This window comes from Camelina sativa, chromosome 2 (assembly GCF_030686135.1).
Source record: "Camelina sativa cultivar CO46 ecotype springtype chromosome 2, ASM3068613v1".
NCBI lineage: Eukaryota > Viridiplantae > Streptophyta > Magnoliopsida > Brassicales > Brassicaceae > Camelina > Camelina sativa.
The window spans coordinates 23,447,145-23,460,117 of record NC_141881.1 but is presented as its reverse complement, the minus strand read 5'-3'; positions in this window follow the sequence as shown (position 1 = coordinate 23,460,117).

Below are 12,973 nucleotides of genomic sequence, written 5' to 3'. Positions count from 1 at the left end.
CAAATCCACTTCTGTAAAAAGGAGACTGACGATGAAAGGCTTGAGAATAACACTAACAAATTTCGTTACCTTTGACAACGATTTGATATATCGAAACTGTTTCTTCCCAAACCCTAACGATTCTGCTCCTTCTCCTTTAATCTCCTTCACACCACAATAGGCTCTCTCCCCTCTCTATATCTCTTTCTTCCTCTCAACACAAGTATTGAATAACAGCCACGACCAAATAGAGAGAAGAGGCGTCCATTTCATTATAAATATATCACTTAGGGTTTCCCAAAACCTGCTCTAAACCGGGTGAACTTAAACCAAACCGGGCAATTTCATGATTTCACATAAATTGATCGGTTCTTCCACTTTTCTTTGGGACACGGGCGTTACACGGCTTCGGAATTATCTCGCCAGAACTTTCACTCGATCGCTCTCTGGTCATGAGATAACACTCTCAGAGAGTTATACATGTATCACTTTTCACCGGCCCAACCAGAAAACAATTCACCGGATTATGACAGATCTACGAAGAAATTTTCGATTTCGAACCTAAAACTAAAATGAAAACGAATTAATTTATAGATCTCCGATTTTTTTTAATCAAATTAAGGTAAAATCGCGGCGGAACAGCTTATGGAACAGCTCTGTTTACGTTGTCAATTTTCTACTTTTTTTTTTATATATGTTTCTTGTTGGATCTAATATAGAATAGATAGAGTAGTAAGAATCTATTCGGTCGTATGTTTTATCACTACCGTATATGGACAAAGAGACTGAAATGGGGTTTTCTGCGTTTAATCGTAAACGATCTATTATGCCATTAAACGACCGTATGTTTAATGGGTGTATAGTCTGTTTACATTAAATGCGCTAAAACGCCTCTAACCGGGGTCTCGTTTAATGGGTTTATTACTCCGTCCTTCTCGAACATGATATACGACGAAACTTAAAAATCATTTTTTTCATTTTGATATGTTGAATAAGTAGTTTTTCACAAAAAAGGAAAATGTTGAATAAGGAGCGATAAATTCAAGGGAACAAATATATCCTCATCTTCTTCCTCTTTCAATCGACTGCAATCTTAATTTTGGTCCGCCTCCTAACTTTCTTTAAGTTTTTTCTCAGTGATTATTACCAGATTATGATAAATCTACGAAGAAATTTTCGATTTCGAACCTAAAACTAAAACGAAAACGAATTAATTTATAGATCTTCGATTTTTTTATCAAATTAAGGTAAAATCGCGGCGGAACAGCTTATGGAACAGCTCTGTTTACGTTATCAATTTTCTACTTTTTATTTTTTCTTATATCTATCTTTCATGTTGGATCTAATATAGAATAGATAGAGTAGTAAGAATCTATTCGGTCGTATGTTTTATCACTACCGTATCTGGACAAAGAGACTGAAATGGGTTTTTCTGCGTTTAATCGTAAACGATCTATTATGCCTTTAAACGACCGTATGTTTAATGGGAGTATAGTCTGTTTACAGTAAAAGCGCTGAAACGCCTTTAACCGGGGTCCCATTTAATGGGTTTATTACTCCGTCCTTCTAGAACATGATATACGACGAAACTTAAAAATCATTTTTTTCATTTTGATATGTTGAATAAGTAGTTTTTCACAAAAAAAAGAAGAAAATGTTGGATACGGAGCGATAAATTCAAGGGAACAAATATATCCTCATCTTCTTCCTCTTTCAATCGACTGCAATCTTAATTTTGGTCCGCCTCCTAACTTTCTTTAAGTTTTTCTCAGTTTTTAATATGCTATTCTTGTGATTATTACCGGATTATGATAGATCTACGAAGAAATTTTCGATTTCAAACCTAAAACTAAAATAAAAACGAATTAATTTATAGATCTCCGATTTTTTTAATCAAATAAAGGTAAAATCGCGGCGAAACAGCTTATGGAACAGCTCTGTTTACGTGTCAATTTTCTACTTTTTTTTTTAATATCTATCTTTCTTGTTGGATCTAATATAGAACAGATAGAGTAGTAAGAATCTATTCGGTCGTATGTTTTGTCACTACCGTATCTGGACAAAGAGACTGAAATGGGTTTTTTCTGCGTTTAATCGTAAACGATCTATTATGCCATTAAACGACCGTATGTTTAATGGGTGTATAGTCTGTTTACATTAAACGCGCTAAAACGCCTCTAACCGGGGTCTCATTTAATGGGTTTATTACTCCGTCCTTCTCGAACATGATATACGACGAAACTTAAAAATCATTTTTTCATTTTGATATGTTGAATAAGTAGTTTTTCACAAAAAAAAGAAGAAAATGTTGGATACGGAGCGATAAATTCAAGGGAACAAATATATCCTCATCTTCTTCCTCTTTCAATCGACTGCAATCTTAATTTTGGTCCGCCTCCTAACTTTGTTTAAGTTTTTCTCAGTTTTTAATATGCTATTCTTGTGATTATTACCGGATTATGATAGATCTACAAAGAAATATTTGATTTCGAACCTAAAACTAAAACGAAAACGAATTAATTTATAGATCTCCGATTTTTTTATCAAGTTAAGGTAAAATCGCGGTGGAACAGCTTATGGAACAGCTCTGTTTACGTTGTCAATTTTCTACTTTTTTTTTAATATCTATCTTTCTTGTTGGATCTAATATAGAATAGATAGAGTAGTAAGAATCTATTCGGTCGTATGTTTTATCACTGCCGTATCTGGACAAAGAGACTGAAATGGGTTTTTCTGTGTTTAACCGTAAACGATCTATTATGCCTTTAAACGACCGTATGTTTAATGGGTGTATAGTCTTTTTACAGTAAAAGCGCTAAAACGCCTTTAACCGGGTTCCCGTTTAATGGGTTTATTACTCCGTCCTTCTAGAACATGATATACGACGAAACTTAAAAATCATTTTTTTTCATTTTGATATGTTGAATAAGTAGTTTTTCACCAAAAAAAAAATGTTGAATAAGGAGCGATAAATTCAAGGGAACAAATATATCCTCATCTTCTTCCTCTTTCAATCGACTGCAATCTTAATTTTGGTCCGCCTCCTAACTTTCTTTAAGTTTTTTCTCAGTTTTTAATATGCTATTCTTGTGATTATTACCAGATTATGATAGATCTACGAAGAAATTTTCGATTTCGAACCTAAAACTAAAATGAAGACGAATTAATTTATAGAATTCCGATATTTTTATCAAATTAAGGTAAAATCGCGGCGGAACAGCTTATGGAACAGCTCTGTTTACGTTTTCAATTTTCTACTTTTTATTTTTTTATATCTATCATTCGTGTTGGATCTAATATAGAATAGATAGAGTAGTAAGAATCTATTCGGTCATATGTTCTAACATCTCTCTACCATATTTATAGATTTATAATCGATAATCATATACATAAAAGTAAGATTTCATTCTCTCCTTATTGATCCATTTGACATTTAATTTTTTAAAATTTAATATTTATTTTTAATTAAACAATACATTTAATCATATACATTAATGCATACTTCAATACATTTAATCATATATATTAATGAATACTTTAAATTCATTCTTTACTACTAAATTGTGAATTGACTTTTTCTCTTCCATTCATTTTCATTTAAATACACTATTAATTATAATTATAACTCTTCTAATTTAATTATTTTAGAATTGTAACTTGCATCACTTTTTATTCTATAAATATCAGTTCTCACATCCTCCTCCACCATATCCCAAATTCTAAATATTTTCTTTGTTTTTTTATAATGTTCTTCCATAGGTTGAAAACCCAATTAAGAGTTTGATTATATTTTTTGTTTACTATATATTTTACATTGTTTTGAATTTTATTGTTTCTTTGTTTTATGTACTTCTTCTTTTCTTCTTTGTTTTCTTATATTATTTTGATTTAAAATACATATGTATAATACAATTTTAATGACCATAATAATACTTTGGTTATAACCATCTCATAATAAGGGAATCAAGCTAAAGAAATCATCATAATTCTTTATTTTAGATGTTTGATTAGTTCTTACAAATTCATGTATATTTATTTTATTCTTAAAATTTGAAATGTTCTCTTGAAAGAAATTTTTGTAGTATAATTATCAAATCAATTTTTCTTACCTCTCTCTTACCTCCAACAAAATTGTAACAAAAATATTTTAGAATACTCATCATTATATTTAGTTTGTGATTCAACATATAATTATATAAAAATCATTATTTTTAAATTTAATTCAAATATGTACTTTAAGAATTTTGCTATATAAAAAACCAATTTGATATTTATTTTCTTTCTAGCTTTTACTACAAGGATGAAAAATTAAAACTGAGCCTAGCAATATAACTTAAAATTAAGGGGAATATAAAAAAAATTGTAATATAATGAGCAAATCAATTTTTCTTAACTCTCACTTATTTCAAACAAAATATTAATACATTTATTTTAGAATAATAGCCATTATATTCAGTTTGTGATTTAACATATAATTATATAAAAATCACTATTTTTTAATTTAATTCAAATATGTACTTTAAAGATTTTTCTATATTAAAAAATGATTTTTATCTTTCTATATTGCTTTTATTACAAGAATTAAAAATTATAACTAAACCTAGCTATATATCTTAAACTAAGGGGGGAATATAAAAAAAATGTTTTTTTAAAAATATTTATTTAGGTATCGTATTTTAAAACTTTGATTGCACTTCATATGATTTTATAGGAAATTTCTTTTTTTTTTTACTTTCAAAATAGTTTAGTTTTTAATTATTAAATACTTTAGGTTATGTGCTAGTTTATATGAAAACCTTAAATTATATATTTAAATCACATAGTAAATTTGTTTTTATTATTAATAATATCTTATTACCTCAAATGTTCAAAAATATTAATGAAAATTATTATCAACGCTGAGCAATAAAAAACAAATAACTTTAAGAGATATGTATAATATATGTATGATTATATTTAAATAAGTTATATGTTTTGATATTGTATGATTTGAATAAATAAAAGTGTAAAAAATGTTATGACATTTAAATCAATTTGTTAAGTTTTTTTATGATTATCAAATAAATTTAAATTAGTTAATATATTTTATTATATAATAATCTGCGCATTTGCGCGGTATATTACCTAGTACATAACAAAAATATCTTTAATATATCTAACTTGCTCACCAAGATTCTCCTAATTATAACTACTTCTATAAATAACTTATAAATAGCTTTTTTCTAATTCTCATTGGTTATTTTCATTTTTTTGTTCCTTTTTGTAATATTTATAATTCTTAATCTTAAATAATCGTAAATTTTAATTGGTTTTTGAGTCCTTTATAACTATAGTAAGCAACATTTCTATATTAGAACTTTATATAATACTACAAAAATAATTTAAAACCTCCTTTGACAATTTATGTTTAATTCATTTTTTGTCAAAGTGTTTAATTATACCATATAACATATATAATATTTTTAAAATTTGTAAATATAGTTTAAAATTTGTAAATATAGTGTACGAGATGGGGTTATCTAGCGCGACGGGTTTGGATCGATATGAAGATAAATTTAAATTTTCTAAACAATAAATTTATTCGCAGAACTTAAACAGTAGAACTTAAATTATAAATGTTAAACACATATTTCAACCAAAACAAAATATAAACTATTCCAAACTAGAAAAAAATCCATTCAAAATTAAAACTGTATAAATTTTATAGGACATATGAAATACTACCAAAAATAACAAAGAAATACAACATAAATTTTTATTTAATTTTTAGTTACAAAAATATAGTTTCACGGTACACCACGGGTTAAAACCTAGTTATCCTTATAACCAAACACAATTAAAATATTTTAAATATCTACATATATAATGTTCTACAATTAATATAGACTAGGTTCGGACCCGCACATAAGTGCAGAGTTATTTTTGTAAACAAATTTATAAACTATAGAATTAATGATCCAAACTCATATATTTTTTTGAATATTTAGTTTGATTTTCTATTCGGTTTCACCAATATTTTAAATTCTGGAACGACCCAACTATAAGACCATGAACCAATTATTCCAGGATATTTCTGATATAGAACAAATTTTGTTTTTCCAATTGGAAACAAGACCAGATGGAAACAAAATTTTCCGATGTCCCGTTTGAGACAACAGAAATACAATTCATAATAGATTTCTATATTATATGATATAACAAAAATATTACTCCCTCTGTCCAAATATATAAAAAAATTTAATCCTTTGTTAAGTTTCATTTTATAAGATTTTTCAAGTTTATATACACTTTAAAATTAATTTTATAATTTTGATTATTTGAATTTTCAATATTTTTTAATTGGTTGAATTTTGTTAATTTGATAAAATATTTAATATTTTTTAATCTTTGTGATTTTAGCCAAAAATTATTATATAATAGGACAGAAAGTACAAAGTTATGACTTTTTGTGTTTTTTATTTTATAGTGCGAGGTTATAATTGTAAAAATATTTGTTTGGTACTATATTAATAACAAACTAGGGATTGGACCCGCACATACGTGCAGAGTTAAGTTTTAAAAAAACAAATTTACAATTAGGTTTAGACTATTTTACATACATGCGGAGGTACATTTGTAAACGTATTACTTAAAAATATTGATATAAATGCGGGGTTTTAGTAATATTTTGGATCTAGTTTCGGACCCGTATGTACGTGCGGGGTTATAATTGCATAATATTTTTTTGAAATTGGAAATTTTTCATTAAACCTCTACTCAGACCTGCATGATTGCTATTTATAAGAAAAAAGTTAAGATATAATTTAGTAAGCGATATTACATTTATATTATTCTAAACTAATCCAAATATTTCCAACAGTTTGTTTAGGAGTTTTAAGTCAAATTTGGATTCGGTTTATGTTTCATTTATTTTACGTATTTAACCTAGATGTATATATTTGGGACGGGATACTCGTCTTGTCTTGTATACGTAAAAAAAATTCATCTCATAACAATCTCTTTTAAATAATTACATTTTCGACTATATTTATTATTATAGATTTAGATACCCATATTCCCGGTTTATAAATTTTAATTTTATTAAATCAATGGAAATTATTCAGAGAAATAAAATAATTATGTAGAATTCTCCAAATATTTATAAAAAAATACTCAAAAATCTCAAATGGATCCTTATATGTCCTATAGTCAAACTATTATCCAAATTACTGAAAATTTGAGAAAAGGAATATATACCTACCAAAAATTTTAGATTATGTACTGTTATCTCAAAAGTCAAGAACTCTTTGTTTTTTCTTTTAGATTATATGTCGTTAATGTTTTACTTAATATTAATACTAAAAAGTTGAAAAAATAAAATAAAATTCTCTTTTTAAAAATTTAATATAATTTTGATAATTATGTTATATGCGTATATATGTTACAAATTATTTTAAGATTTGAATAATATAAATGTATCTGAACACAAATCTCTGATTATTAGTTATTTACATCATTCTCAGTTATATTCATGTTCCCGTTTCAATAATTACATATTTTGATGGGTATTTGAATGATTATATATTAATATTTTTTTTTCTTTCATCGTATTAAAGATTAATCAATTTAGTATTTCAATACTAAATATTACTCCCTCTAGAGTTTTTTTTCTTGTTTCACATAGACGGTCACTTTACATTTCCAATGTGATTTTAACATCAAATTTTCTAATTTTCTAATCAATTTTTTTTTTGGAAACTTAATTAAAATTTAAATCACAGATTATTCTTTTTAATGCAATATTTTATATTATTATTTAAATATCTTTAAAATATATAAATAGCATCTACAAAAAAAATTGAAGATGTATATTAATAGCATTCCATGAAATGGAACACGATCGATCCACCGAGTTTCCCGTGAATTCTCCATGAATCGATGACTCTTACTATCCTGCGCCATTGTAAAATATAAGATTTGATCAAAATCAAATTGTACATCTTTTGGCTATATGTTTGATCGATGAGCCATGGATGATAGCTCTAAATTGTAATGTTATTGAAGATTAATATTGCTTAAGCTGAAGTGATTAAACCGATGATTTCCTTTGATATCTGTGGAACATAATTTTATTAGAATTTGTGACAAATAAAAAAAACTTATTAGAATTGGTCTACGTAGAATAGTGTGATATATTACTAAAAACCAAACATGAACCATAAAATAGTGTGATATATATACCCTTAGTTCTTGCCATGACCACAATTGCTTGTACAGCTCGTGTCTTGACAACTACAAAGAATAATTACATTAAAGTCAAATCCCAAAATTAAAGTTATAAATCAATGAGAGCAAGAAAATAATTTTATGTACATTCATTGTGTGAAGATGAAATCAAAGTCGATCCTCATTCCTTCCATGTTTTTTTCTTCTATTCAATATGTAGCTAATCGTTAATATTTTTATATATCAATACCAAATCGTTAATATTTTAAATATTAAAAGTATTGTACATTATAATCAATAGATTGGTTCAATGAAATTGGGCTGAAGAGATCATCTTTCATCTGAAAGATCAAAAATCAATTTATAACACTTAAACATATGAGGGAGAGAGTACACATAACGTAACAACTATTATTAGATCATAAGAATCATCGTATAAGAAGAAATAAAAATTCCGACTCGAGACCACGACGATTCAGGTATGCTCTGGTGTCGTCTGTATGACTACACATAAACATTAGTCAACATTAGTCATTATTAACAAATAAATACAAATGAAAAATATAATAATTATACAGAAAAAATGAACAATACAATTATAGAGAAACTTTTTTTTAGAATGCTATAGTAATAGACTAATAGTAAAGAAAATCGTTGAATTGTTTGATGAATAGTGAATATTCATTTGACTACTATATTTATAGTAGAATTTAGATGGTTAGAATTTTTGAGATAATGCATTGCATTCAAATCACAAAATATTTTTGAGATAATGACGAATTTAAAATCCAAAGTTTATTCGCAAAATATGCTATATTTGAAAGTACTAAATATTTTATTTAGATTATATTTGGCAAATATCATAACTATTTGAAATTTTTTGGTAACAATCAACTTTTTTTTTGCTTCAATCTAATACTAACCATAAATTAGTTAGTATGATTTTTTTTTTTTCAAATTCGTATCATTTAGTTATGGAAGTTTTTGAAAATCAAAAATAAATTATGATTTGTTTTAATTTTTTTATTGAATTATAGTATTAAATTGGATTGTTATTTTTGGTAATATCTATCAACTGTTACCATTAGTTTAGGAATTTTTTTTTTTAATTATGTAAGTAAGTGGGTTTGTTTGGCAACATGGATATATATTATGTTTTTGTCTTTTTTTTTATCCCTAAGTGTGCTCCCCAATTAATAGTATAGATAACTATCCGAACTCATAATGGGTCGATTTAGGTTTGGTTTCTAAATTATTAAACTTAAATAATTTTATTATAATAATTTCTCCAGTATTTTGAAGTTCAGACCGATTTGACAGTTAGACTGGGATCAATAGTGAACTGGGTTAGTGGTAGTTTGGATTTACATTAAACTCTTGAGTTATCGAATATATAAACTGCCAAAAACGAATAAAAGTCATAAATCAAATGACCTAGACGAACCCGTTGATTTTAATAATTAAAACTTTTAAACATATTTTAGGAATTACCATATTTTTCTTAACTAAACATAATTTTTTTACAACTATAAAAGTTTAAACTTCTACAGCTTAAATCTACCAAACAAAGTAACTGTTTTTATAATGTTTTTAACTTTTTATAGTTATAAAGTATAATAGTATAATAATATGTGAAGTGACCTTAATGCAGTGGCAGGAGGTAAGTTCATTTGTAGAAGGCACCATTACACCTGAGATCGAGTCCCGCCTCCTATGAATATAGGAGTTTAGCTAATGGCCACGGCCAGTTGTGACCCAATGGTTAACAAAAAAAAAATATTATAATAGTATAAAGTATTTTTTTTTTTAATAAATCCTTCCATATGTCTAACCTTGATGCAAATATTGAGACCATAGTACAAAGCACCAGGTGACTTTTTGGTTTCTTAAGTTTCAAAAATTGCATATTATTATTATTATTATTATTATTATTATTTATAAAATTAACTTAGGAGGATAATCCATCAATTATTCAATTGGCTCATTTAATCATCCAAGTATTCTATCTTAGTTTTGGTTAAAACATATAAACGTAGCGCAAAATAACATAGAACTTTCACTCCTTAAACCGAGAGTTACTTAGCATAAAAATGATACCTAAATTAAAACAACACCAACGCAATAGAGAAGATAAAAAAAAGTAATACAAAACAAAATAAATTGTCAAGAGTATTTAATTATTGATGTATGTATAGTTATGGAGAATTCATTAATTACGTTAAATATTGATTTTTGTATTGGAATATGCTCATATATGAATCCGATTAGAATATATTTGGAATGTTAGTTTTGATTGTGTCTTTGGAATAAACTCATATTAACCCGATTATAATCAATATGGTAGCTATGTAACTATAGGAGATTGCAACCATTAACATCCCATCCCGTAACATTTTTTGAAAATTTAAAAAATGCATTTAATTTTATGAAAAGGTTATTTGGCTATAAGTAAAAAAATTTGGCTAGATATAATAATTAATTATAATATGTTTTATACTATGTAATTTTATTTTAAACAATTATAATTTGAATTAGTTAATTAAAAATAAGGGAAACAACCGTTTATATATAGTTATTCTAAAACTTTATGGAAATATATTAACTATGATTATTTTTATAGTAAATGATATATATAGAATTTAGGAAATAATGAATAAGTTTGTTAATAAATTTAATTTATGTGAAATATTATCTTTACTGTTTTGACTTAGTTGTTTTAGAAAGTACTAAATATATGGGATAAAGATGTTTTTAAAAAAAAAATTATGCAGGCAATTAGGTTTATTTGGCAACATGAATATATGATATAGTTTTTTTTTGTTTATCTCTAACTGTACTCCCCAATTAATAGTATAGATATTTAGAAGATTTAGTACAAATTTAAATTAATTATTCTTCAATCATCTTTTGTATTTTTAATTGTTATAAATCATCTAATATATAAATTTAATAAAAAATTATTTTTCTGCATATATTGTGATTTGATTTTTTTTTTAAACGGACATATATTACTCAATTAATATAAAAAGTATGTGTTAAACATAAATATATAGTCAATTTATCGTATATAGTACATTTTAAAATTTTAAGAAGTTTAAAGTAAATAATTGATATGTTTCAACTTAATAAAAATTTAAATTATGAAAATTTAAAATATTAAAATATTTAAGTAACAGTATGAAAAGACCGACCTTTTTTTTAATAAATATAAAAATATCATATAATAAATAAAGTACAACTAGTGGTCCTATATCCACTACCCACCTAACCACAATCACAACCAACAGCGAAATAACAATACCAATAAATATCCAATAATAACCACATCAACAATATCCAATACTGAAATAACAGGAAACATGAAACCAGCAACCTAACAATGTTTCTAATGACTCAACTCTAGCAACCTAGCAATGCCAAATAACATCCAATCGAGTCCCTAGAACATCCTCCTCTTCATTGCCTTGATTTCACGATCACACTTTGCCTTTACCTGCACCATAAACACATATTGCAATGCATGAGTATTTTATAAATACTCAGTAAGGCAATCCTCCCATCTATTGGGCTATACACACAAGCAATAGAGTCATCTCTAACCATTAACAACAATCCACAACAACAATAAACAAACCAGGACTCTGCATCGACCGATACCAACATGCATCGACCGACACCAAATGGATGTTGCGTCGACCGATGCAAGATCTGCATCGACCGATGCAAGGTTAACTTGCATCAACCGATGCTCCTATTGCATCGACTGACGCATGTTCGACATAACACGAAAACCCTAGAGTTTACGCACCGTCCTCGCATCTGCATCGACCGACGCACAAGGTGCATCGACCGATGCAATGCCGAGCATCGTTTTCCTCCGAAGCTTCTCGCCGGATCTTCGTTCCTACAACCACAAAACTCGATCCCAAGCCACAAGAAAGCTTCCTAACGTCCAGAACAACGATCTAACAAGTCTAACAACACACAACAAGCAAATTAGAGAGTTCTCTAGCTTAGATAAGCCATGGTCCTGCACTTACCTTTGCCAAGACGAATCAGAACCTCAAACAAACACTAGAACACTCCTAGCAAGCTCCTACAATGTTCTAAGCCTCAGATCTCACCAGGAAACGCCACAAATCTCCCAAAATCCTCAAGAACGCTCAAGAACAGTTTTCTCTCTTTTCATTCTCTCAAAATTGGCTACCCACGACTAATGAGACAAAAGAACGATTTCAGGGTTTTCCTTTCCCTTTTGCCCAAAACGCAGCGTTTAACTTAAATCACAACACAGAAACTTGAACCTGCATCGACCGATCCAAAATATGCATCGACCGATGCAACTCCCAAACCGAGATTTCGATTCACAAGTGTTACAATTCTCCCCCACCAATCTAGATTCATCCTCGAATGTCGAACAACCATCAGCCAAGGAATCCCGTGCAACCGTCTCCACGGCCCACACTCCTCTGACCGATCTACAGAAGGTCACCTCTAGGCGATAGAATCACGCTTCAAGCGTCATTTGCTCTCGACTTTTGGACTTTCCTTTACTCATAGGCCTAAACCTTGAGTTTTTATTGGCTCCTCATCATACCTAAGTCTGCATGCCAAAAGTTGGCTCCTCATCGGGCCTAAGCCCGCATGCCATAATATATATAAGGAAAAATCCAAACTCGTCTCTCAGGTTGCCACCCTACAGCGCGCCCCCGGATCGTCATCCGGAGTCGATATACCAACCATACTCCCAAGTCACAAAGTCTCTGAATATGACATTACTAGAAGAACC